The 26,992-nt window shown below is 46.0% G+C and overlaps 1 protein-coding gene and 1 long non-coding RNA gene across 3 annotated transcripts in view; one reads left to right on the forward strand and one right to left on the reverse strand.

Annotated features, from left to right (window-relative positions):
• C5H10orf71 (chromosome 5 C10orf71 homolog) overlaps nucleotides 1–13,956 on the reverse strand; it is a 32,969-nt gene extending 19,013 nt beyond the window's left edge. For both annotated transcript variants that reach the window (XM_034415690.3, XM_034415704.3), the window contains exon 1: nucleotides 7,688–13,956. The gene's annotated coding sequence lies outside the window, so the exon portion shown is untranslated. The remainder of the gene's footprint in view (nucleotides 1–7,687) is intronic.
• An 89-nt stretch (nucleotides 13,957–14,045) lies between these two features.
• On the forward strand, nucleotides 14,046–15,678 carry LOC117666988 (uncharacterized). Its single transcript, XR_004591923.2, has 2 exons — nucleotides 14,046–14,436; nucleotides 15,069–15,678. It is a non-coding gene; the product is annotated as an uncharacterized LOC117666988 (long non-coding RNA).
• Nucleotides 15,679–26,992: the final 11,314 nt, after the last annotated feature.

Raw genomic sequence — 26,992 nt, forward strand, 5'->3', positions numbered from 1 at the left:
TACAATGCATTTAAAATCATTATAAAAAACATTTAAAAATTAAAAACATTAAAACCCATTCACACCGTTCATGGCCGGATCTCGCTGGATCGCAAGAGCAAGATCAATGGCCCCAGGCCTGCCAGAAAAGCCAGGTCTTCACCGCTTTTTGGAAGGCCAGTAGGGTGGGGATGGTCCGGACCTCAGGAGGTAACTGGTTCCAGAGAGCTGGGGCAGCCACAGAGAAGGCCCTCCCCCGCGGGCCCACCAGCCGGCATTGTTTAGCTGACGGGACCCGGAGGAGACCAACTCTGTGGGATCTTACCAGTCGTTGGGAGTTATGCGGTAGAAGGCGGTCTCGAAGATACCCTGGCCCTGAGCCATGTAGGGCTTTAAAGGTAATAATCAATTTTGTAGTATACTTCCCCTGCCACGCCCACCAAGCCACACCATGCCCACAGAACCGGTAGTAAAAAAAATTGGATTTCACCACTGCTTCGAGGCCTCTATGAGTCCAAGGAGAGCTGAGGCGGGGGGTGGGCCAGGCCAGGGAAGCGAGGACGGGGCAGCTGCTGGGCAGAAAGCCGGTCTCGGAAAGTTCCAAGACGAGCTGGGTTTGGAGCCGCCTGTGAGCAGCCCCAAGGAGGCCTCTCCCCCGCGTGGAAGGACCCTGGCAAGAGGCCAAAAAACCCACCCGAGGCGCTGTGCTCGGCTCCATAAAGAGTTTTCTTGTCTGACCTCAATGAAGGAGCCTCCGGGTAATGAGAGACTCCGCCATTCCTGCCCCACTATTTTGACCGGAAGAGAATTGAGGGGGGGCACAACACCCGTAGAAGAATTTTAACCCTCCGTCGGAGCAGCCTTCAGTTTCTTCTCATCGAGGAGGTGGCAATGGAGCCAGGCTCTCCCTCTGCCCCTGACCTGAATGATGGCCTCCTGTCCAGGTAGACTCCACACCTGGAGCTGTGCAGAAGAGCCCACCTGAGTGAGTGGGCAGGAGAAAGAGGGAAGGAAAAAGTATTTACAATAGATCAAGAGGCTGATAGTTACAGAGAGAGAGAGAGAGAGAGAGAGAGAGAGAGAGAGAGAGAGAGAGAGAGAGAGAGAGAGAGAGAATCAGAATAAAACAAGATGCAAAAAATACTAAAATATTAGAGTGGATTTCTTGTAATTAATTGTAATGAATTAAACAAAAAGTTGGAGAAATCTGTTGATAATCTAGGCATTTTGGGAATGGTTGGCACGGGTGAAATACTTTATAATACTGACAGTCCTTGTTCAGAAACCACAGGATGGCAAATAGGTCATTAAGCAAAGTAGTCACTAAGTTGCTAAAAGAAACAGGTTTTTTAAAAAAAGATTGCACTTATTAAGAGATCAGTTGATACCATTTATTATAGTCCTGATGTTATTTCAGTCCTGATGTTTAAGCATCACCAGGAGAATGAAAGCGGCACAGCATGGAGGGAGGGCAGCTGAAAGAAGCAGCGGTCACAGAGCAAGAGAGGGGTGAGCTTGAGAGGCAGAGACCAAAACGGAACAAACTTTGGCTTTAAGAAAATTCCCAGTCTCACCTCCAGGGCGGTCACAGAGTCACATGACACAGAAAGAAAAGGATGAAGGTAGAAAAGGAAGACTCCTAAGACTATGATGAAATTAAAAAATGGAGAACAACAAAAGAAAATGACTGTGTAATTTAAGAAAAAACAAAACGACGTAGAAGACGTTGAACCGGCCAATATATGGAAGAGAAGGCTCCAAAGAAGCTTGGTGTGCTGAAGTGCAGAGACCCGAAGTGCACGGATGATGTTATCTAGTTGGGTAATGCAAGCAAAGAACCAAACTCAGAGAGCCCCACGGACTCCACAGCTCAACCCTGAGCTACAGAGATTCTCTATTCATTCCTGATTTCAGGTCCAGCCATGTTCTAGGCCTGGCATTCAATTAAATTAATTCTCATCCATGAAGCTTTATTTATGATTCTAATGAACTTGTGGCTGGTCAATGTGATTTCTTAGGGCTGGCTGAATTTCTGTCAGTTTTGCTCTTTTTCTCCATCCCTCTGCAGTTCTGGCCAATATGAGCAAAAATGGTGATACTTTAAGTGACAATTAGCCAAGCGAAATAGGGAAAAAGCGGTTCCAGCTGCCTTCAGGACAAAGAGCAGGAGATCACCAGCAAGCAATCGCCCTCATAAAGAAGAGGAGGAAATGCGCAAAGCCAATCTGGACCCTTTTTTCCATCAGTGGCCACAGGGGGCGCCTGTATTTTCTTCTGCATCACAGAATAAGATTCTATGATGCAGATGACTTGGGACTCTCCTCCCCCCCCCCAAATCCACCATTGGGATATGTGCAGGTCAGGGTAGAGGCTCACATGAAGCCTCTCTGTGTGCATGCGTGCACTTCTCCTCTCTCTTAGTGTTGCGTTTGTGTTTTTTGTGTGTGGTTTATGCCAAGCACAGAGTGGCACGGGGGAAGGAGGCTTGGAACAGGAGAGTTCAACTGCTTCTCCCATGGGGGTCTTGGAGAAACATTGTCCTCCTCAGCCTCCTCAACAAATGCAATTTCAAACTCCAATTTTTGGCGGGCAATTTAAACACACAGAGAAAAATGGGTCCCATTCTCTTCAGCTTTTTGACAGCAATTCTGCTGATGGGCAGTCCTGAGTCCCATTATGTAATTTCTCTTGAGTTGCAAAGAATAATAAATGGCCTCTTCACCATTTTTGCTTATCAATCATAGGATTTTAAAAAAAAACATTGGCTGAGCTAGAAAAAATGGAGAGGACAACCTACCTGTTGACAACAGTAACAACTACCTGCAACATTGTCTGTGACAACCTCCAACACGACAAACCAAGATCACGGTGAGAATGGCCTGCAATGTCACCTTGCAAACTCTTGTTCTTTTAGTGGGAGCCTCTGTCAATGAAAATTAAATTCTGCAACCTGGATCAAGAAGTTCTTCCCAGGAAGAAGATAAAAAACTAGGATTCTTGATATTGTTTTGACCTCTGCCTACATTCATATGACACTCTGAACTGCAAAATAGCCAGACACATTTCATCTTACTCAATGTAAAAACTCAGCCCTCTTGGTCATTTATGACTTAATGTTTCTTCTGGATCTTGAGTATTGAGTTAATTGAATAAACAATGGTTTAATTGTCAGCACAGCCTTACAATTTACAATTTACACCTTGCACTTTATGCTCTAGAGATTTAAAAGCTGAAAATTTAAACTGAAAAGTTGCTTAATATCTTAGAATCAGTGTTGGAAACTAACATAGTCCATAGGAAACCTTTGACATAGTTAAGACGTAATGTACTCTTTCACTCTGGCTGTGACCATAGTCAACAATTGAGAATCAGAAGTCTTTGTGTGTGTGAAAAGTTATACAGAGAATGAGCACATTCCATCTTCCAGGCCTGCACAACACATGACTAACCTTAATCTGCTATCTGGGCTTCCTTCCCAAAAGGGGAAATGTGTGCAGAACCAGAACTGAGGAAAGGGGGATTGGAAAAGGGAGGTGACAAGAAAAGCTCTACCCTGCTCTATTTTAGGAAAATAAGCGAAACAAGATGAGTGGGGAGAAGGACCAGTGGAAGTTTCTGGAAAAAGTGAGCTATTCTGTAGCGCTGCAGGTTAGAAAGATGTAGAAAGATGGTGAGAAGCTGGGCAATCATAAAGAAAAGAGGTTCCGAGAGAGTCCCAGGAAAGTCCCATGCTGTTGAATGTATGGAAGGTAGCTTAGTAATTTGGGGCAGGAGGCAAAACATCCCAAGGAAGAAGATCTCAAGTCTGGTAGGACATATTTTTTTGGCTGCAAGCACAATGTCTTTCAAGCAGATCTACTCAACATGTTTTAGCTGGTGAGGACGGTGTCCTTCTGGGGGAATTCTGGGCCAACATCCGAGGCAAATCCAAGTGAGTTGGTTTGCTCTGTGAAACAAGGACTCTCTTCCTGCCCCCTGGACTTGTGGTCATCCGAGGGCCGTTTCACCCTTGAGTGCAGCCACCAAGGAGGACAGGCCTTTTCCACTGGGATGCGGACATCGCCTACCTAGGGAGCTAAACTCGGTCCTTTTGGGCCAGGCAGGTGGCTTGTAAAACTTCTTTTGTTTCATTTAATTTGTTCTTAAAGCCAGCTCTTTGATATTTTAAGATTGTTCTGTTCTACTTTAAATTGGTAGTTTTGAGATGGTTCTTAAAATTGTATATGGCCTTGGGGGATGAAAGGCAATTAAAATATTTTATTCAGTACTTTTTATTTGCCTCAGTCCTACTCTCTTCATTTATTGCTGTTATAAACCTTTACTTGGTTTTCTCTGGTGTTAGCCAAACTTAAAGATTTGCATGTCCAACTCCGTAGACTAGATACCCTTAGGGTACCAACACAAAGAAACAAAAAGCCCCAGCCACAACCCCAAGTGCCGTTTGCAGTGTTTAAATCCAGGGGCCCTGTGAGATTTCTCTGGAGGCTGAAGGGTGCCACCCTCCCTCCCTCCCTTGTCTTTCACCCTGTATGGAACAGGGGCAGTCCCTCATCCTTCCTTCGCATGTCAGGAAGTCCTCCAGAACCAGCTTCACTCCACATCCTACTCTGAAAGCTTGGATGTGGACGCACCCTTGAGAGAAGGGTGGCTTTAAGGCAGCATGGCACTTTTGAGTTGTTGGAGCTTATCCATCCTTTATCGTCCCCGTTTAAAAATAAAATACGAATGATACTTTTTCATGAATGACACAAGGACAGATACTTCAAGGATTTTCTCAACGGTGGGGACAGAGAGATCTAGGCATCCTAGTGGGCCACCACTTCAGTATGAGCCAGCCCTGTGCTGCAGCTGCCAAAAAAGCTGGTGAAGTCCTGGGCTGCATCAACAGAGGGACAATATCAAGATCTCAATGTCGATGGAGATTCTCAGTCATCCAGGCCACGGTTGTCCCAAAGGTGCTTTTTCAAGAGGCAACTTGACTTTCTTGGTTTTCTTTGAAGACGTTTCGCTTCTCATCCAATAGATGAAGAAGATTCTTGGATGAGAGGCGAAACATCTTCAAAGAAAAATCAGAAAGTCCAGTTGCCTCTTGAAAAAAGCACCTTTGGGATTGTGATCACAAGAAGGGCTAGTCCTGTTCTGTGTCCAGTTCTGGTTATCAGTTCTGGTTACCAAAAAAAGATGCAGAGTCCCTAGAAAGAGTGCAGAGAAGAGCAACAAAGCTTATCAGGGGCCTGGAGGGATAATCATTCCTAGGATGAATGGTTGTGGGAGCTAGCTAGTATAATGTAAATATAAGTAGCTTGTATGGTTATAATAGCTGTTAAAATTGTTATAAAGGATAGAAAGGTAAAATAGAAGAGCTAATTATAAATGCAGACTGTACATGCTGATGCAGAAGGCTGTAAAAATATGATATATTGTTATGTTTGTCTTGTTTTTTACTGTTTTTTCTGTTTTTTTCCTGTTTTTAAAGGTGAAAAATGCTTAATAAAAACTATTTTTTTAAAAAAAAGGAGTCACATGATGGTGGTCTTCCAATACTTTAGGGGCTGTCACAATGAAGAGCGGGTCCTATTCTCCAAAGCACCTGAAGGCGGGACAAGAAGTGAAAGGATGGAAGATCATCAGATGGAGATCCAACCTAGAACCACAGAGAAAGTTCCTGACACTGAGGACAATCAACCAGTGGAACAGAAGTTGCCCCCAGAAGTTGTGGGTCCTCCATCACTGGAGATTTTCAAGAAGAGATTGGACACCCATTTGTCTGGGATGGAATAAGGGCTCCTGCTCAGGAAGGGGTTGGACCACAAGGTCCCTTCCAACCCGTTTGTTCTATGTTCTATTTTTCTGCCTTTCTCTCTAGGAAGAGAATTTGCTGTGAAGGCAGCGGGAAGCCCTGGGAAAGACTCTCACGGCTCCTTAAAATGGCCAAGGAGGTGGTGATTTGGATGGAGGCCACACTGTGAGGCGCCTGGTTGGACACAAACAGCCTGAAAGCTGGAGGATCTCTCTTCCTGGGTTAGCCATTATTTTGTCTTTGACTCACTGAATTTGCGGATAGTGACAGCATCATTTTGATGCCCACTGAATTAGATCTGATGAATGATTAAAGGCCATATGCACAAAGACACAAATAGCATAAAGGCGTAAAAGGTGTACTGCCTTATACTTGGAGCAATCTGCTCTACTAATTAACCTAAGCTGCGAGAGGGTCGTGCTTTGCAGCTCTTAATATCCCCAGGTTCTGGCAGGAACCGACTTTCCTTCTCAATAGACCTTCGCTCAGCTGTAATTGGCACCAACCGAAGCGGACACAGACATGAGACTAACAACCTCTATTAGGAGACGGGAGGATTCATGGATTCGGTTTCTCAAGTGTGGCTCCCACTTCAAGGATTTCCCTCCTCGGTTGCTACCACGACTTTCAGCTTTGGTCGACCGCAGTCCCTTCCTGGTGAATTGTTTGACGGCTAGTTTTGTGGCATTTTGTTTGCTCTTATTCTGTGCAATAACATCAAGTCCATTTGTAGATAGACTTAAACAGGCCATAAATGCAGGGAATAAATCATGATCAAAGTTCATTAAGGAAAAAAAAATGTTCATCTAATTATAAATTAATAAGGTATTGCTCTTGAGAGTAATAAGTAAGTAAACTTCCTTGGGATTGGAGTTTCCTCCCACTGAGCACCCACAAAGGGTCCTGTTTGATGGGCAACAGGAGTTTGTGCCTCATTGCTTTCAAGAGATGCATCCCCTGGCGATCCTGGCTGGGGAAGGGTGGCAGAACCCACTAGAAAGTCTGCAGAAAGGGGCAGGAGAAGGAAGGGCTTGCTTGAGGCCCCGTGGCTTCATGGCTGAGGCGCTGGACAGGCAAGGCCGAGGACTCCGTGGGGCTTTGGCCTGAGAAGAAGGGCCCTGGGCTGGGCTAGATTCAGGAACTGACAAAAGCCCCAAGGGATTCATTTAGTTAGCCGGGGATACAGTCGCAAGAAAATAAGGCATCTCCATTTTCAGTTGATTTATTTTGCCCTAAATAAAGTAATTCATGTGGCGGTACACAAGTATCTTTTATATACCCATGTTTGTGAACAATATTAGTGCGTTTAATATTTCACAGAGCTTTTTTCAAAACCGTGAGAAATTGCTCATTTACTTCTATATTAAACAGTTTCAGGACATAACTAAATAAAATCATTGACAATTGGATTTGAGAAATTCAACCTATTGAGAATACTTGATAATTAACAGTCTCATATTTTTTTTCCTTCACATTATTAGTGAATTAGAGTATTTAAGTGAAAATAAGTTTCTGTTCTGACAAAAATATGTGTCAAATAGGTCCCTCAACCTGAGAGATAAACAGCATTTAGGACAGGACACTAAATAAAATATATTTTAATAAACTGAAGAGTCAGTTCTATACATGCTTTTGAGAAATAGGTTCTCTCGATCTCCAAGATCCCAAGTGACCTTGCATAGATCTATTGACCAATACTTGACTTAATTGGAGGAGAAATGTGTATGGAAAATTAAAGTTTAGGTGCTGTTTAGAGAGTGGAATTATACAGATAAGGATAATTCAGAGGTATAGTCCTACCTAAAAAACCTAAGATGGTTTATATTCCGTATTCCATTATAGGCTTTCATATTATTCTTGGGAGCGCAACCGCTCAACCCACCCCTGAGTGTCCATGCTTTGTCTTACCTTTGGTGTCCAGGTCTCTTAAAATCAGGGCCCGAGGAACATGGTGCTGCCTTCAGTCAATCCAATTTTCCCAGGCACATTCAATGTCTCCGTAGTTTGCTTAACCACAACACTTCCTGTAATTTATATCCTTGGGGGGTTCTTTCTTTTGAGTAGGAAGGAGAGCTGTGATTGTAAAAGTTGCGGGAGCCAAACGTTTCCCTGCCAAGATCTGCCCAAATCGGCAAAAAGGAGCTGAACGAGAAACCCAAAGTGTCCGTAAAACGCACTTAAATCTCTCTTGGGCGAGTAGAAACCTGGTGGGGGAGAAAGAGCAAAGCTACGTAGGAGAAAAACCACGCAGTGTCGAGTAACAGGCAGCTTCTCATGGGCTATTTTTACCTCCAGCTTGGCTACTGGCAGGGCTTCAAACAAAACCGAGGGACAGAAGACGAAGTTCGGTGACTGGCCAGAGCCCAGGGCTGATTCAGATTATAATCCCTGCATTTTCATACCGTTAGCCACAGCTTGAAAAGGGTTGAATGAAAGTCACCATGAAAAATAATGACCAAAGATGTGCCCGTGACTTATACACATGATTGTCTTCATGGTGACAGTTCATAAATAGCACATTTCATCACTGGGGCCGGACAGACGCAGGTCATGCTCCTTCTCAAAGGGAAGAGGGGGCCCCTCCCCTCCCCCCTCCCTGCTCTGGGAGCCAATAGGAACAGAACAGTCCATGACCCAGAGAAGTAAACACCGGGTTCCAATTTTAATAATACGACAAAATATTCGTTAACTGACAAACAAGCGTGTGTCACCGAGTACTGCTTTGTTATTAAAAAGATTCGCAGGGAGATACACAATAAGGGGGGCTGTGAACTGGGGGTCAAAGGGAAGCCCCTCTCCCTCTGAGCAATAAGGGGACATTCTTGTATGGGATCCGATGACCTTGTGCCAGTCCTACAGTATTTGTCATGTGCCTCTAGAGTTGCCTCTTTCATGCCACAGAGAGAAGGAAGAAAAACAACAACTGATGAAAGCAGATCCAGCTCGCAGCATCAAAACTTTGAAGGCAGCAGACGTGATTTTGTTTGAAAAGAAAAGTTGATGTTTTCAGCCCAAATCACTTCTGTACATGAGTGTAGAATCTGCAGGCGGCCTTGGACAGCCTGGTCTTAGAGGCAGAGGGAGCCAGAGTGGCCGGCCAGATCCTTGCATGTTTGGAATTAGGGGCCAGCAAGTGGAGTCTGCTTCTGAAAGCAAAGTGAGAAGAACTGAACCGTTCCTCTTCCTTGTTTTTATAGCAACACCCTTATTCAGATGGAACCATTGGTACAAAAATTCTGCCTATCGCCAAAATACCCTCCTGAGACCCGGGAGAACCAAGGAAGCCCCCCAAAGCCCAGATGATTCCGTGGGTTTCTCACCCTTGTTGAATACCCTTGTTGAATACTGAGCTACTTTATTTAAGACGTCCAGCTCCCCACGTTCCATCTACACCAATGGGAATTCAACAGTAGATACTATTGTATGATTCGATTTGCCTTTGTATTTGTTTCAGATGGAGAAAGTGAATCTGCTGGATAAACAAAGGATTAATGTAGAGCAAAATCCTGATCTCACAAAAGCTTGATATCGTCTCCATTTTATTTTATTATTTACAGTATTTTGCTACTGCCTGCATTTCTATCCCTCCACAATCAAAATGACTCTTGGTGGCTTAGCTAGAATTTTGCTCAGGTGGGATGAAAAAGTATTTGGATCCTTGAAGAATGTTAACATCAATGCTGTATCCCAGAGACCGCTCTCAAAAATGTTGGTCCTATCAGTATTGGTCCAGCAAAATCAAGGACCTCATAGTTGTCATCGTCATCATCATCATCATCACCATTGTCTGTCAAGGAAAGTTTTGTACTCTCTTGGCCATCACTCAGGTGCATGACTTGCAGAGCAGAATGCAGTGCCAGAGCTTAAACAGAGTTTCCCGAGACAGAGAACGGATGAATCCGTGATGGCCTGCTCCTGCTCCTGTGAAGGTCCCGAGAGGCAGTTCTTCGTTCTGCATCAGAGGGAGGGCTGAGGCAGGACCCGTAATCTACCTCTGTACTCCGGAACAGATTTGTGGCAAAGGATCAGGGGCAGCCTGGGACATCCCTGAGAATCTCCATTTTGAGAGCCACGATAACAGTACTTTTCAGCTCCTGAGAGGATAAAGACTGTGGCAGCTGATAGACTCAACAGACTTATCATGCTGTTGATTGAGAAATGGAGGACTAAGTAATCTCGCACTTCAGTCGAGGTGCCATTGTGCCGTTTGTGAGACCAGAAGAGCTTGGATCTCTTCTCTGCACAGGTTGCAAGAAGATCCCTCCTGGCTCTGAACGTTTCGGAGGCCTCAGGCCAGGCTCTCAAAGCAAATGAGCTTGGCTTCTCTCAGCCTCAGCCGCAGGCAACCCACAACCAATTACACTGTCCTTTAAAAACACAGGCACAGTATTGTGAACATGACAATCCTGGAATGCGATGCTGATCTAAGCATCTTTTTAAAGGCCTAATGGCAAACTATCGGTAACCCTCAAGGCCACCGGACACACCAGCGACGTGCTTTTCCCATGGCCCCCATGCCTTCGCTGGGCTGGCCAGTCAGATGTCCCTTTCGAAGCCACCGAGGACTTGGCAGGGAGCTTGTTCACAAGAGTTGAGAAAGGAAGCGTGGTCAGTGAAACGGTGGGGATATCCCATGGTGCCAAAGGCAAGCCAGGACAGCGGCTTCCCTCTTGAAGAGCCTGGTCCTGGGTCAAGCCCAGGAAGGCCCGGCTGCTTCCCAACACCAAAGGGCAAGGGCAGTGAAGGGGATGCTTCCAAAGCTAATACCTCTTGGTTTAGAAAGTAGAATTACTCCCACTATAATGACACCGGCAATCATTTTCTGCAGGGCTCAGAGCACGGTGAAATCCGGCCGGATCTCTCCGGCTCGCGTGAACTAGTAACACCAGGGGCGGAAGGCTCCACCCACCCGCCAGGACGTCATTATGTTCCATTTTTGACCCTCTGCGCATGTGCAGAAGTGGTGCTCCCGTGTGCTCCCATTCCCGAACCAGTAGCGAAGGTAAGTGGATTTCACCGCTGGCTCAGAGCATCTTTGTGTATATCATAATTTATATTTCAAAAGTCACCTAACCTCTAGACGTCTCTGGTTGACAAATAAACTTAAAGCCAGAGAAATAGAAGACAAGAAGACAAAAAAGGAAGACGGTCATCTTAGTGGAGCAGACAAAAAGGAAACCCCCCGTGCCCCGCCCCCAGGAACTCCATGTCCCAAGCCTGCCTGGAGTCTGGAGACTGAGCCAGGACCCCAAGACTCAACAAAAGGAAAACGGGGTTGGCTGAAATACCAGGCTGCTTCTATGACTCAGATGGAGATCAGGCTTCCTGGGTCCCATCAGGGGATGCTCATTGGGTGAGATCCAGGTCGTGCTGACTGTAGGATCAGAGCAGAAACAACAGGAGCCCCTCAAATAATCGGCCCTCTGGCATTAAGAGCTCTGTAGGTGATAATCCGCCACAAATTTCACCCAGGAGCTTATTGTGCAGTTTGCAAAGCTGAGACATTACATCAGCAGCCCATAGCAGGTGTCCTTAAATGCCATCATCACTTTCTGGGCCAGCGAAGGCTTCAAAACAGTCTTTAAGGGCAGCCACACCTGCAGCGCATTGCAGTAGTCCATACATGAAATAGCCATGGCATGAGTGATGAGTGAGATTCCAGCCCTCCCCTCCCCCCCAGTTCAGGAATACTCTAGATGTAATTAGGACTCCAGATTAACCTGTGTCGAGGCCTTTGTGGCTACAGCGCCCCCCTGCTCTCCCCATTCGGAAGCAGAACTGGAAAGTTCCATCCAGACCCCACGACCTCCGGGCATCCCTGACCACCTCTGTTCTGGTCAGAGAGTCGGGATACACAGTTGAGCATCATCAGCCCATCAGTGATGATAGCTGACCCCATGCCAGCCCATGACCTCATCCCACGGCCTCATGCGGACCGTCAGCGGGAGGGGTGGGAGGCTGAAGTGAAAAAAAGAGAGCCTTCTCGGCCCTAATTCAGATGCCCCAGGAAAGCGGCCATCTTCGACTCAGGTCCAGCTGCGGCTGAAGGGCCAGTGCAGAGCCTGAGCCTGAAAGAGCAGCTGGCCTTGAGGGAACCAGGCAAAGGGAGGTCCAGGCCCAAAGGGAAAGCTCAACTAGGAGACAGGCGGGCCTCGTGGGGAATAAAGGAAATGGCCAGTCTGAGCTTCAGTCTGAGCTTGGAGGCTGCCCACAGGGCTCTGCTTCTTCCAGCGGTCATTGCTGAAGGCTATATCTGTACTCTGCCTCCTGACCTTTCCTTGTGTATTTGATAACAGAGATATTCCCCTAAATTCCGGCAGGCGCTCGGCTTCTGGACTGTTTCTGGAATTCTTTCGGGTTGTTTGTCTTTCTCTTTAGGGAACACTTACAACAAACCCTGGTTTGTTTTAAGAGGAGGACCCTGGTTTCACCGTGGACAGCGTGCAAAATATTGAATTCCTTGAGACTTTTATTCAGCTAGTTGGTACGACAGGTGGAGAGAAAGATTAAGATTTAGACAAGGATTTTAGCCAGATGGAAAAAAATTAGAGTGACTTTCACAATACATTATATTTCTCTGTTTTTGTTGTGGCCCACCAGCGGCCTGCATGGATCGTGGCTGATCCCGACGACAAGGAGGCTGGTGTGGGGTCGCGCCAGCACCCTGCACAGCCGGCGCTCTCATTGGACAGCGAGGAGGCTGAAGAGGATGTGGTGCCAGAGGCAGAGAGACTCAGCCTGGGCCTTCAGAACCTCCAGAGGCTCCTTCAAGTGGAGAGAGCAAAGTGGAGGAGCCTCTCCTCAATGCTTGAGCACGTAGGGCTGCCAAAAGGCAGGAGTGGATACTCAGGAGGAGGAGGTCTCCTCGAGAGTAAGGTTTGAGGATAATTGGCCACTCCCTTAGCCTATTTAAGTCGCACACAGTTAGTAATTTCTTGCTGGAAACAACATGTAATTATTACAGAGCATTTTGGAGAGTGAATGTCTTATCATATCTTGTTTTCTGGGCTGGTTGCCAACCTTTGCCGGACTTTGTTTATTCTTGGTATGTTATAACTTTGATAAGGATCATTGGTGTGTGTCACAATCCTTGGGAATCCGGAGCTGGGGCAGAACAGTTTTAGGAGTTTTGGATATTGCCTTTGAATATTGTGTTAAATAAAGGAGCCTTGGTGGCGCAGCAGACCAAAGTGCTGCTAAGTAGCACAATTACTGCAAGTTCAAATCTCACCAGGCTCAAGGTTGACTCAGCCTTCCATCCTTCCGAGGTAGGTAAAATGAGGACCCGGATTGTGGGGGCAATAAGCTGACTTTGTATAAAAAAGAACACCGCTTTGGGGGGGGGGGCAAAAGCCCTACTAAGCAGGTATATACAAAAGTATGAAGGCTATTGCTTAACGCATTGTAAGCCGCCCTGAGTCTCCGGAGAAGGGCGGCATATAAATCAAACCAATAAATAAATAACTCTAGCATTTTGAAATGTGTAATCATACAGATGTGGTCGTCTCCCCCCGCCCCCCGTATAAATTCTTTAAAGGGGACACAATGCATCACAATTCACAGGTGCAGGTTGGCCTAAAGGAGAGCAGAAACCCAGATCAAAATGTGGCCCTTTACATCATTGTGACAAAAATCAAAGCCAAACTGAAACCAGAGCCAAACCGTGTTATCGATGGTTTAAGAAAATGACATCCATTAGATCTCAGTAAATCTTGCATTATTTCTTACCATCCAAAGTCAAAACTCTTGTCTTGTAATTTTTCTCAGTAGAAATTAATCTCTCATAATGGGCGAACATTGAAGAAATGTGTGTATGTCCCTAGGTGCCTTTGAGCCAGCGTCCCTGCAGCTTTCTTGGCAAGGTTTTCCAGAATGGGTTTGCCATTGCCTGCTTCCTAGGACTGAGAGAGGGTGACTGGCCCAAGCTCACCCAGCTGGCTTTGATGCCTAAAGTGGGACTAGAACTCCCCGTGTTGCGTTTTCTGGCCTGACGCCTTAACCACTATTCCAAAACGGCTCTCTTGCTGAACATTGAAGACGCTTTTCTAGAAAATATAGGTATCGCCTTTTAACACAAAAGATTGTGTGTTCCAATGTGGTATGTACGTGTACTACACAATAGAAATAACACACAGGGGATTTAAAATTACAAAAGAAATAAAAAACTTCACTTTGGAAACCATCTTACACCATGTGATTATTATTATTATTATTATTATTATTATTATTATTATTATTATTATTATTATATTTTATTTCTATACCACCCTTCTCCTGATAAAAATATTTTAAATTAGGTAAATGACACTTTTATTCTAAGCTTCTTTCTCCATGGAAAATCCCATTGAAAGCCACCCGCAGAGAGATGCAACAGCCAGGCAGGCTCCAGAGATGACTGTAGCCTTTTTCCTCCAGCCTGAAACTGCAGCCAGGGAGGCGGAGGCTATAATTGGAGCCAAACACGTTGGCTATTTCCCCAGGGTCCACTTGACAAGCAACCACTGCGCAGATTGTTGCCATGATGGACGTCCCCATCTGTGTTCTGGTCAGAGGCAGGCAGCCATGACCGACAACTTTGCAAGAATGTCCACTCTAATGGCAGAGACAAACTACGGGCCATTTCCTCCTCCGGCCATCCTACTCTGGAGTGTAGAATTGTAAGTCTGGCAGGGACCATTCAAGCCAGATTTGTTCCTTTAAAAGCATTACTTTTAGAATTTTAGCATTGTTTTGGTTTTTTACTTTTTTTGCCATTACCCTTTTAAGCATTACTTTTAGATCCCCCAAGGGGAGGCTCTGTCCTGTAAGATTTCTTTATTAAATGAATGGGGTCTTTTGGCTCCCATTTGCACGTCAGAAAAGGTATGTTGGGTAGAGAGAAGCAGAAAGCAGCTATCATTTCCAGGGATCTGGACACTGGACCCCAATATTTTGTTTAAAATAAAACCAGCTCCATCACACTTTAGCTCATGTTTAACTTGTGGTCCACAAGGACACTGAGATCTTTGGATCCTATAATTGCACATTGTATATAAATAATACTTCCTTTTGTGTGCCCCGAATTCTCCCAGCATTCCACATATCTTTTTCCTAATGTGCATTATTTAAAGCTACTTGGCCGTCTCCAAGCCACGGTGAGTTAAGCTGAGCTGGAGAGAGACTTTGTTAATAAGGAATAATAACCATTTTTGTAAAATAATCTCTCTTTTTATTTTGGAAAAGGAAAAGTCCTCAGAAATAATTTGTTTCTGGGACCATCAGCAGTTTCAACTTTTCTTCTAAACCTTAGGCTGGTAGAGGAAGCATCTGCAAAGCCTCAGTTCTCACGAACCGTTGAGCAGTCGGTCTGTTCCAGCAGCCGGATTCGTTGGGCTCTCCTGCTCCTTGGCACCTGCTCCTGCTCCTTGGGGAACTTGGCAGCCATCTCCGGAGGCTCCCCCACCCCTCCGGTCAGCAGGGCCCCCTTGCTTTATGGTGCCTGTCTCCAGCTAACCCACAGGAGGGAAACCATTTGACTTCAGGAGATCCCTAGCAGGGATAACAGGATAAGTTTGCTTCACTTAATTGCCTCTGTTTTTAACTTCAACTCCAGATTAAAAAATTATTCCAATGCCTGGGCAAAGGGGAGCAGGACTTGTTCAAGCAGCCAAGAATTCATCAGCCTCCATCCATCGGCTTGATCCCAGGAACTCCCTTCTCTAAGCCTCCTCGAGGGTTCCTGCGGTCATGTGAACAGAGCCAGCGATCTGAGTCTTTCCCTCCGTGGTCACCCATGACGGAGGGTGGGGTAGCCCAGTCTGGTCCAGGGGAGGCCCGAGCAAAACCCGTCACTGGCCACCCAGCTTCTTACACTTTTTAAAATAAAATTACTTGGACTTCAGTGAGTCCTGCAATCTTTACCCTACAGGTTCGATGCCTGGGATTTTTTTCTCTGTTTAGCTCGGGGTATGTGAGCTTCAGTACTATGATGGAAACCTCAGTAAAGTATGCAGATTTTGTGCCTCTCCAAATAATGAAAGTCCCCCGGATGAAACTTTTCTGGACTTTGGAATAGACATCTGTGTGACTTTTGCTCCCATGCAGTTTGTAAAACTTATTTATTTATTCATTTATTTATTGGTTCCATTTATATGCCGCCCTTCTCCGGAGACTCAGGGCGGCTTACAATGCATTAAGCAATAGCCTTCATACTTTTTGTATATACCTGCTTAGTAGGGCTTTCAGGGGCCCCCTAAGCGGTGTTCTTTTTTATATACAAAGTCAGCTTATTGCCCCCACAATCCGGGTCCTCATTTTACCTACCTCGGAAGGATGGAAGGCTGAGTTAACCTTGAGCCTGGTAGGATTTGAACTCGCAGTAATTGCAGGCAGCTGGCAGCTAAGTGCTACTTTAACAGCACTTTAGTCCGCTGCACTACCAAGGCTCAAAACTGATGTTTTTGAGGCTGCAATCTTATCCAGGTTTATTCAAGAGTAAGTCACGTTGTTCCACTTCCCCCATCAAGAGCAAATCTATGAAAAGTAAAAATATTAGCTGTCTACATTCATCATCAGAAAGTTTTCCTAGAGAGTTTTGAAACTAGAATGACAGGAGTAAACCACGAGATTCAATATATTACAACATGAGGTATTTTAAGGTTTAGTGGCGATCCAAAACAGTTATTTTAAAAGATTCCAGATTTCCCTTAAAGATTGAAAGCCAATAGCATTTTTACTGCTAGCCAGTTATGCGTTTTTCTAAAGGACAGCTTTATTTTTATTCCTGCCAGTCAGCTGTCCATATGCTGCAAATATTAGCTTCCTATATGAGCACTGTTTAATTAATAAAGAACCATATGTACTATTATTTTGGAAAAGATGGCATGAATGTTTTAAAACTTTTCTGTGTTTTGCAAGAGTTCTGTCACAGAAGCTATGCTAGAATGCTAAAAAAATAATTTTAATGCATATTTGTGAAACAATGTAGGGAAAAGCAAGTTCTTCCTTCCTTATTCCCTTGTAGGAAGAGAATGCTAAATAAGAGAATTCCAGCTGTGCAAAAGGAATGTTACAATGGGTTATGCAAGTCATTAATATTGCAATGAAAACTAATTAAACCTAGAGCTATGAAGAAGAACTCAACAGAGATTTGACTATTGGAAACGCAGGATTAGAGGGCCTTTATAAAACTTTATTTTAGCCCTTGGAGTAGAATTGCAAACAGAATAACATAACCAACTTGATTTAAAAGAAATTAAGTGCAGGCCATTCCTGGGGCTTTGCTCTTCTCATGTGGATGACTTGCTCAGCTTCCAGCCGCCCTGCCGCCTGTTTTGTTGAGTTTCTGGGTACCCACAACGGGACACTCAAGTCTGAGGACAGAGATCTTTGCTCCACAACAGACCCAGGTGAGCATTCAGAGGGCCGTCCCCGCCCCCCCCCCCAGTCTAGAAAATCTGCCCTGAGAAGTCCACCCCTGTGGAGCAGCCCCAGTGGCAGAGGCGAGGCTGCTCAGCCCAGCGGCATCTTTGCCCCCCAAGAAGGATGGCCCCAGAGGTGGCCCTGTAGAAGAAAGAAGAGGCTCAAATAGGCCTTTCGGGCCATCTTCCCTCAGAGGGTCCCACCCAGGCTGCACCTGTTGAGGAAACACTGCCCTTCAGCTTTGGGAGGCCAGAAGGAGCAGCAGCAGCAGCAGCAGCAGCTGCCCCCGTTGGCACAGTCACCCTCCTGCCACCCTCCGCTTGGCCTTGGGCGGATCAGGTGGGCCTCCGGATTCTGGGTGGGCGTGGCAGCTTCAGCTATTTGAAGGAAGCGTCATGGCCAGCTGCAGAGCGGGTGGGCGGGTCCCAGCCTTTGCCTCTGCACCTGTCAGCGCCTCCTCCTCCTCCTCCTCCTGCTGATCGGCCCAGATCCCAACAAGGCGGCACCTTCTGATTTACTCCTAGACCTTTATTTACACATTTGTCCCACAAAGCTGCCCACATTTATTTTAAAAAAATTGTCAATGATGTAGATCCAGATTGACTTCTAAATAGACAGCCTCCAATGCCCACTCACATCTGCCTCCAATGATGCCATTATGAACCGCTTCACCCTAAGGGGGCTTCAAAAGACATTTTTATTATATGGACAAACTCTAAGTTTGGATTCTTCAAAATGGCAGTTACTATTGTCTCTCATCGCAACCTCCGTATCACGCTATCCATGACCCCAATTAGGAGCCGTTTGGCACTTGGGGGTTTCAAAGGTTTTATGGATATGCCTCAAGTAATTTCTAACCTTCCAAAAAGGGAAGGTGCAGCACCAATGACTTGATGGGTTGGGGAACTTGTGCCATTTTTGAACCGGCAAGGGAAGAGCCTGTGAGAAGAGAGATGAGCAAACCATCTGGCTGGAGAGGTGGAAACCAGGCAGAGGGAAGAGGCAAAGCAGAAGGAGGGTTGGTACAGCTCTTGGAAGGGCAAACAGGCACGGAGAGCGACTCTTCCCAGTTGCCTCAGTCCTGCCCACCCCCCAGGAATGACAACCCTGCTCCCCAAGACTTCTAGGCCACTTCCCAGACCTTAAAGTGTGTATCAGTGCAAAAAAAGGGGCACAAGGAATAGAACAATTAAAATATTGGATGGTCTAAGCTCATGTTTGCTTCCCTTCCCCTTTAGCAACAGATGTGTCATATTTCCAAAACAACACCTTTCCTCCTTGTGTATTGCATGGCTCCTGAAAGGAAAGGCATTTAAAATCTTTCCCATGAGACTCAGGGGAAAATGCCCCTTGGTGTTCCCAGTCCTGCATGTCAGAACAATACACGGAGACGCCTGATCCAAGGACAGTTACTCGGAATTTACCACACTGCTGAGAGTTTGGAAGACTTGAAGTGAGTCAAAAGACAATCCAGTTCCCACCATCTTCATTCTGAGAGACAGAGGGGGTGGGGGGTGGGGAACTTTCCCGGCCAAGGAGAGGCGGTTGCTCTTCTCACTGGCCAGGGAAGCTCTCGGGTTACAGTCTGCAGAGCCAGCACCCCAACTGTCTTCTGGGGACTGTCCTTGGACAGAGGAAACCTGATCTAAATCTAGACAGCTGTAACCACACGGATCCCAGCTGACAAGCAGTAGACTAGAAGGGGAGGGGAACCCACCACCCAATGATCTCCGCTGGCTCTTGGGTTTTTTTCAACTATATCACAACATTCTTTCATTTCTAACCCTGCTTCTGTTTTGTGGCATTCCCAAGGTTTCCTATTGGATTAGTTTGAAGGCCCTTTGGGTAAGAGCCCCACATCATGTTTTTGACTAATTGATTGGCTCATTGTTGGACAAAAGGCTGCCTTGTGTAACCTGAGTTATGGTTATTTATAAACAAACATCATTGACTAAAATGCCGACTCTGTGACTCTAGGATTGCAGTCCCTAGAGCAAGAGCCCCCAGAGGATACTTCCTGCCTCCTGGGCATCCCATTTAAGGTGTGAAAAGCAATTTGCATCTTTCACCTCCAGCAAGCCCACCAGATCCAAATGTAGGCGGGACTCCCCCAAATGGAACTTGACCCGTGACCTAAGTGGAAGGTGCCCCCCATTTCCTGACACAAAGCCTATTAAGCCCTGGTTCGATTAGAGCCCAGGCATACGTGTGGGCACCCGGGTACAGTGGCAGTGACCAAGACGCTTTCCTTGTACTTCCTGTAGTAGCTGTTGAAATTATGAAAAAAAAAAATCAGGGAATTTTAAATAATACTATGCAGAGAAAAGTATTTTATTGGGTATTGGGTTTCCTGGTCTCATCTACCCAGATGGGGCAGGCAAAGGCTTCAGGTGTGAAGACTTGGCAGAGAGGGATGCCCACTGTGCCAATGGGAGATCATGTTTTTTCTGCTGCGAGTGACTGTAGCTGGGACACTACACCCTTTTCTGCCTACCTCATTCCTGACCCACACCCACCCCAATAAATGGCAATTAAGCTGAGGAAAGAGCTTACACCAATGCATAGATCGCTGTTGTCACTAAGTCTTCCCTGTTCAGGAATGGTCCCAGTTGGTCAAACATTGCCCAGAGCACAGCCGGTCACTATGGATGCACCTCTATGGGGTGATCACCTCAGTGTGAACCCGGGAGCTCTCCACGCCACGTACATGGATAACATTAGACAAATAAATAGAGGCATCCAATCTTGGCCACAAGGAGAGAGTTCATAAACCAAAACATGAGATCCGAGTTGTGTATTTAGATGCAGGTCTCTGTCTCTTCGCTCATTTTCCTCTTACAATACAATTTTGTGGAACAACTTGGAGTTATGAGGCTTAGTCCTAAAACTGGTCTCGATATTAACGGAAGCTTTGCCCTGGCTGGAAGATGCCTTTCCATCTGCTTTTGCCTTCTCTCTCTCTCCCAATTATGCTCTTTGTGTGGTAAGGAAACCCAGGCCAAAAGCAAAGGATCCCTTCCGCCTGTGGAAAGATTCTGGGGTTGCTCTGCTCCCTGAACCTTTGTGCAGCCCAACTCCCCAGCCAGCAGCAGGATATATATTTGCAATTAATTCTAGTTTTACCTTCACTCTGTAAATTCGAGCGAATGGCACTGGATTTATTTGTGGTCAGAACAGCCAGCCTCTCTCTGGGGACCTTCTCTTGGTGAAAGAGGCCAGCAGTAATTTTCAGCCATGAGTAATTGTGCATAATATAGTCCTAAATGATTTTTCTACTGTAATTTCATTAGAGTTTAGAAATTTAATTAGATTTTGAATCGCTCTGAAATAAAGTAGCGAAGTACCCAGAGACTAAGAGCAGTGGTTATATTGTCTTTTGAGGCCAGAATTCTTGCTCTCAAATTGGCATGTGTTCATTAGGAGGAACTTTGTAGAACTTTGTGATATATTGTTGTCTTCCAGAATGGACTCCGAATAGGCCTTCAGAGAGCATTAGAGGAACACACAATTATTATGCACTCTCTTCTTGATGTTTAAGATCATCCTCTTACATGCACTTAATAAAAATATGCTTCCAAAGTTGAGAGAGAAACTGTGGAGACAGAAAAGCTGCTCTTTAAGTGCCCCTACGCTCTTCCGCCTTTATTAGTCACCCCAGTATTTGCACATGATGTTCCAAGAAGGAATTCTTTGCTTCGCTTTAATGATGAGGTAGGTTTATAGTTCCTTTTATTACTGCAACGTACGAAGTTTCATGGCAGCTGAAATTAGAGGCTTCGGAAACTTCCCGGTGTCCCTTTTGCCCAAGACAGGGGAAATATTTCTCTTCCCAACTGTAGCCAACAAGTTAAAAGTGTTCGTGCAATCAGGTAAATGAAGGCTCAGTTCGGGGGCGGTGGGGGGGAGCTGGCAAGAGGGCTGGCAGCGGGAAGGTCCTCTGCGTATTGAGCTTGCCGTGGGGCACCCTCTCTTCCTTTGAAATAGGGGTCTATAACTATGGACTCTTGATAAGAGTCCTGGTGGTGCAGTGGATAGAATGCAGCATTGCAGGCTAACTGCCCACTGCCAGAAGTTTGATCCTGACTGGCTCAAGGCCTTCCATCCTTCTGGAGGTCAGTAAAATGAGAAGCCAGATTGCTGGGGGCAAGAGGCTGACTCTGTAAGCCCCTTAGAGTGGGCTGCAAAGCTCTGTGGAGCGGTATATTCAGAATTTGTTTTCCATAAAACCTGGGTTTGTTTCCACAGTAGGGAGGCAAGGGGTATTATTTCTTTGCTAATGTCCACCCAAGGTTTGAAGGAAGCGTGGTGGCAACATCACAGGAAGAGCAGTCCTGAGATCTCATTATTTTGTGAACTTTTTTGTCAACGTGTTGAATCTGTGCAAATTGGCAACAATTCAGTCCTGCCATGTGGTGAGGAGGAATCTCTGGAATCCATAGCGATGGGTCAAGAGCCAGAGTTGCGCCTTCAGTTACTTGCCCATAATCCACACATGCCCACATGCCCACCTTATGTTGGACCACACTTGGAGAACACTGAGGACCTGGAAAGGGTGCAGAGAAGAACCAGAAGGGGCTTGGAGGCTGACTCCTATGAAGAGCAGTTAAAGGGACCGGGTCTGTTTAGCCTGAAGAAGAGAAGGCTACGGGGACACACAATAGCAATCTTCCAAGACCTGAAGGACCGCCATAGATCAATGCACATTCTGAAGCCCAACAGTTCATGAAAGAATGAAATGGTGGTTATGTTGTCTTGTCAATGCATCCTGTGTCCTTTCTGCCCTTAGTCTGATTACAGTAGAGCTCGGTCTGCATAAATGATAGACATACATGCCTCCTATTGTATATCCTTGGAACGCTGAACACAACGCTCAGGATGGGCATATAAGAAGTAGAGGCTGGACACAAAGTTTAAGAGACCCGAAACGCTCCCGGTGAGTGAGGATGATCAGAAAAGAAAACAAGGGAACTCAGGGGCAAGGGAGGAGAACCAGGCCACCCTGGGCTGAAAGGGCAGCTTGGCTAAAGGTCACCGAAGGGTAGGCAGACTCTGCCTAACGTGACCTTTCAGGCCGTCATTTAGGCCAGGGACGCCTAGATACAATTCTTGCAGATGAGCTGAAATTTGGTTAGGATGGTATTTTTAACAAGTCTTTAATTTTGCAATCCTACAAAGTCCTTGTGATTAAAGCTATAGCTCAGGCATAATTGCTACCTTATTTGGGTAACAGTAAGCAAGAACGGAAAATGCGCTCCCAATTCTGATGGTGTCGTGCTTTGGACTCTGTGGCAAAAGGGGCTGTGGAGCACCCAGGGCACCTTTCATCTGGGGAGCACGGAAACAGGAGCTCCAACCTTGGCTTAATCATGCCAGAATGAGATGTTTCCCCCCCCCTCTATAATACCATGCAGCGACTCCTGCTTCCCACCTATAGTTCTTGCCAACTTAATCTACTTGGCCACTTTGGGGTTCACCTGGAGAGAATTTACGAACGCTCATCTTTACTCAAACAGCTTTTGCTCCTGCAGGCCAAATCAATTTGCTCATCCAGGCCAAGAAACTTGCTAAACAGGCTTTAAACAGCAGGATTAGATGATTCACTGTTTGCCCAGAACCTGCCACAAGGCAGGCCAGTGATGGGAACTGAGGCCTTGTGTACCCCCACATGAAGTGCAGCAGACCGACTGCCCAGCACTCTTGGAGCTGGCAAAATTAGGAAGACATTTTGGTGTGGAGCACAGAAATGAGAGATGGAGGTTGCTTTTGTGATAGACCAGAAGTAGGTTTTGGACCAGTTTGGGAGCGTCTCTCCTCATGCCAGCTCAAGCAGGAAGCGTGGAAGAGCCCTGGATCACCAATGAAGCAATTTGTGCTTCCACAACAAGGCAATAGTGCTCCTTAATCAATCAATCAATCAATCAATCAATCAATCAATCAATCAATCATCCACTTTATAAATTGAGACCAAGGAAATAGTTGAGCCAATCTATGGTCATCCTATCTTGCATACATTGGGAGGGACAGTCAATTATAAAGATCCTCCTGCCTGCCTGGAGACCTCTTTCCTCATGGCGGCCCAAATTAAAGGGCACGTGCCCTCATTCTGACCCTGACCCAGCTGGAAAAAAGGTTTGTGCCCTCTTTGGCAGGCCACTTCAGCAGAGTCCGACCAGCACCGTCTGACACATCCATTTCTAGAAACAAGCGACCTGCAGCCGCTCTTCCCTGCCCTCCCTCCCTCTGAGGACAGGATGACCTTGGCAAAGAGTGACCGGTCCTGCTGCTTTTCTCCCTTCAGCCATGGCCCCAGAGGAACAAATGAGCAACAGGCACCCTGCGGGCTGTGACGCAGGTGACTCTCCTGCACACACTTGAGCCACAGAAATCCTGGGGGGGGGGGCTGAAGGCGGCCTTCAGGTGTCACTATCTTCCTAAGTCAAAAGTGATGGACCATCTGGGGAACAATTAGAGGGCCCTTCGCCAGGTGAAGAAGAGCTTTGTGCAAAGGAGCCCCAGCCGGCCGGCATCAGCAGCAGGGTGACTGATCAAAATAGCCACAGTCGTCTTTATATTTTACAGGGAGCCGGTTTTACGACAATTCCCTTAGAACCGAAGCAAATGCTTTGGCGAAAGGAACGTTCTGAGGAGACGCACGATGGGGGGGACCCATTGAGATGCTTCTTGTCTGCATCACATTTTGGCACTTCCCTCCTCTGAAAAGCAAAGTGCTGTGTTAGTCTGAGTTGCAGAGATCCCCAGTTCAATTATACGGGAGCTTATTAGTATCGTAGGCTAACTAACGTATTAAATTACTAAAGTTATGCTAGTAAGTAATTCTGAGTGCTCATAGTGAAGGCTAAACTCTGCCTATTAATAGATTTCTTTCTACGCCTGCATTTTCATTAAGGTTTCCATTTTGGAAGTTGAGGGAAGAAGTAGGCACACACACACACACACACACACACACACACACACACACACACACATATATTAAAAGACCCCCAGCCACTTCTGCATCTAAGTCCTCCTTCCTTCCCACGAAGGAAAAACAAAGCAGAAGCAGCCACTCCTGCGGGATCCCGTCACTTCTGTCAGGAGGAGGAAAGTCCCGCTAAGAAGGACAGGGAGGCACTATGGCAACATGCGGAGAAAAAGAGGGAACTTACGTTGCAGCCCTGCAATGCTGCTGAAGCCTCTCTCTCTCTCATACACACCCACCCACCCACCCACCCACCTACCCACCCTCCTTTGGATGATGCTGGGCAGAAATATGGGTAAACCTGCCTGTCCCAGGATAATGTTGCAGGATCCACTCTGGGTGGGTCACCGGGACCGGAGGTTTAGCCTTCTGAGCTTTCGGACTCGTGCTGGAGCCCATCCTCGGGGAAGTTCTCTCTAGCAGAGGGTGGGCTTTCGGTAAATATGGGTACACAGAGAAACGAATGATAATAGAGATCAAGCTAGGCAGCGATTTTGAGGTTCTAGTTGGAAGAGGACAGACAGGACTTCTTTGCTGATCTTTCAAGAGATCTGAGTGGAGATGTTCTGTTTGATACATGGCCAAAAAGGATTTCAAAATTCTATTTTGAACATTTTAAACAGGAACATCGTGCATTAGGGGACGCGCGCAAAGAATTTCTGGGCGGGAGGTTGAACAACTAGCCTCATGGTGTGACCGGAACGATCTGGAACGGAACACATTCAAAACTGGAGAAATGGTGGTAGACTTTAGGAGAAACCCTTCCATACTTCCATCTCTCACAATACTAGATAACACAGTATCAACAGTAGAGACCTTCAAATTTCTAGGTTCTACCATATCGCAAGATCTAAAATGGACAGCTAACATCAAAAACGTCATCAAAAAGCACAACAAACAATGTTTTTTCTGTGCCAACTCAGAAAGCTCAAACTGCCCAAGGGGCTCCTGATCCAGTTCTACAGAGGAATTACTGAGTCTGTCATCTGCACCTCTATAACTGTCTGGTTTGGCTCTGCAACCCAAAAAGACAGATACAGACTTCAGAGGATCATTAGAACTGCAGAAAAAACAATTGCTACCAACCTGCCTTCCATTGAAGACCTGTATACTGCACGAATCAAAAAGAGGACTGTGAAAATATCTACAGACCCCTCGCATCCTGGACCTGAACTGTTTCAACTCCTACCTTCAAAAGTCGCTATAGAGCACTGCACACCAGAACAACTAGACACAAGAACAGTTTTTTCCTGAATGCCATCACTCTGCTAAACAAAAAATTCCCTCAACACTGTGAAACTATTTACTAAGTCTGCACTACTATTAATCTTCTTATCATTCCCACCACCCATCTCCTTCCACTTATGACTCTATGACTGTTTGTATCCTTACAATTTATATTGATATTGTTTCCGGATTGCTTATTTGTACCCTATGACTATCATTAAATGTTGTGCCTTATGATTCTTGATGAACGTATCTTTTCTTTTATGTACACTTAATACATAAGTGTATGCACCAAGACAAATTCCTTGTGTGTCCAATCACACTTGGCCAATAAAAAATTCTAATTCTAATCTATGACTTGCAGCCTTCACTTGCCTGTTGGTGCTATTGGCACCCACCACAACACCCCCAATCCCACCCCCCAGGTATCAATCAGGCTTTGGTTGATTTGAGAACCACGTACACCCTTTAAGGATGCTGTGCTTGAGTTCTCTTGGGCAAAAGCTTTCTAAAACAGTCTTAAAGAATGAAGCTTATTTTAACAAGGTTGCCTTAATATGGTCTCTGAGAACCCCAGGGACCAGAAACACTGAAGAAAAAGATAAATTTGGACAACTGTTAAAAAAATAAAGGCCTTGGTGAAGACTACATTGGTGATCTCTAAACAAAAGGACAGAATTTTAACTCCTGCTTCTTGGGCACGAATGCCTTGAAGACCGAAAGACTTAAGAGCTGAACTCCTTCGAGGATATCAAGTCTTGCAAAAGTACAAACTTGTAGAGAAGCTGGGCAATGACCTTGGCCAGGAAAACCTTGCAAGCTGCAGGGATAAAGCGGACTCCTTTCCAATGGAAAAATCTCAGAATAGCTGTGGAGTTACACCGAGCAACACTTGCCAGTTATAAAAACCTTCCCCAAAATCTGGAACAGCCCTCCAAGGTATTTATAAGCACACGCTTGTTCCACAACATTCCCATTAATTTGCCAATTATGAAAGTTAGGATGCTTTTAGGCAAATACTAGAACTTTAGGTTTTCTAACATTTTATTCCTAGTTTTCCTTTGAACAGAAGGCGGCCAAAGCTCTCAGGGCCCTTCTCCATCCCACCTGAGAGAGACAGCTATGAGCGTGGTATGAAATTCAGATGAAATGTATTCCTATTCATATGAGGTTCCTGGAACTCCTTGGCCTGTAGCGTGTGTGACATCACGAGGTCAGCCCGAGGGGGCCTGGATCAATGGGCTGATAGGTGGAAATTAAAAAGAAGAGGTGCCACAATACACCCTTGGCTCCCCCACCTCTGAATAGTGACTGCTCCAGAGAGCTGCCCACAGGGGGTACCCAACTCTCACGGTGGAACTGGGGCTGTGGGGTGGGGGTGGACAGGGCAGCCCCTGTGGAGTTCACAATCTCCAGTCCTGGGCCTCTCCAGGGTTTGACTGGTGAAATGAGGCCCTTAACCTCTGATGTGGACATGGGAGCCAGTCAGGGGAAATGTCTCCACTTCTCTTCTATGAAAATACTCTGGACACGCCTCTCCCAGGACTTCGCAGGGCATTTGGTAGGCTGAATCCAAACCTCTACCTCAAGGAAGCCTTTCAGCCGCA

This window comes from Pantherophis guttatus, chromosome 5 (assembly GCF_059756535.1).
Source record: "Pantherophis guttatus breed Tessera chromosome 5, ASM5975653v1, whole genome shotgun sequence".
Lineage (NCBI taxonomy): Eukaryota > Metazoa > Chordata > Lepidosauria > Squamata > Colubridae > Pantherophis > Pantherophis guttatus.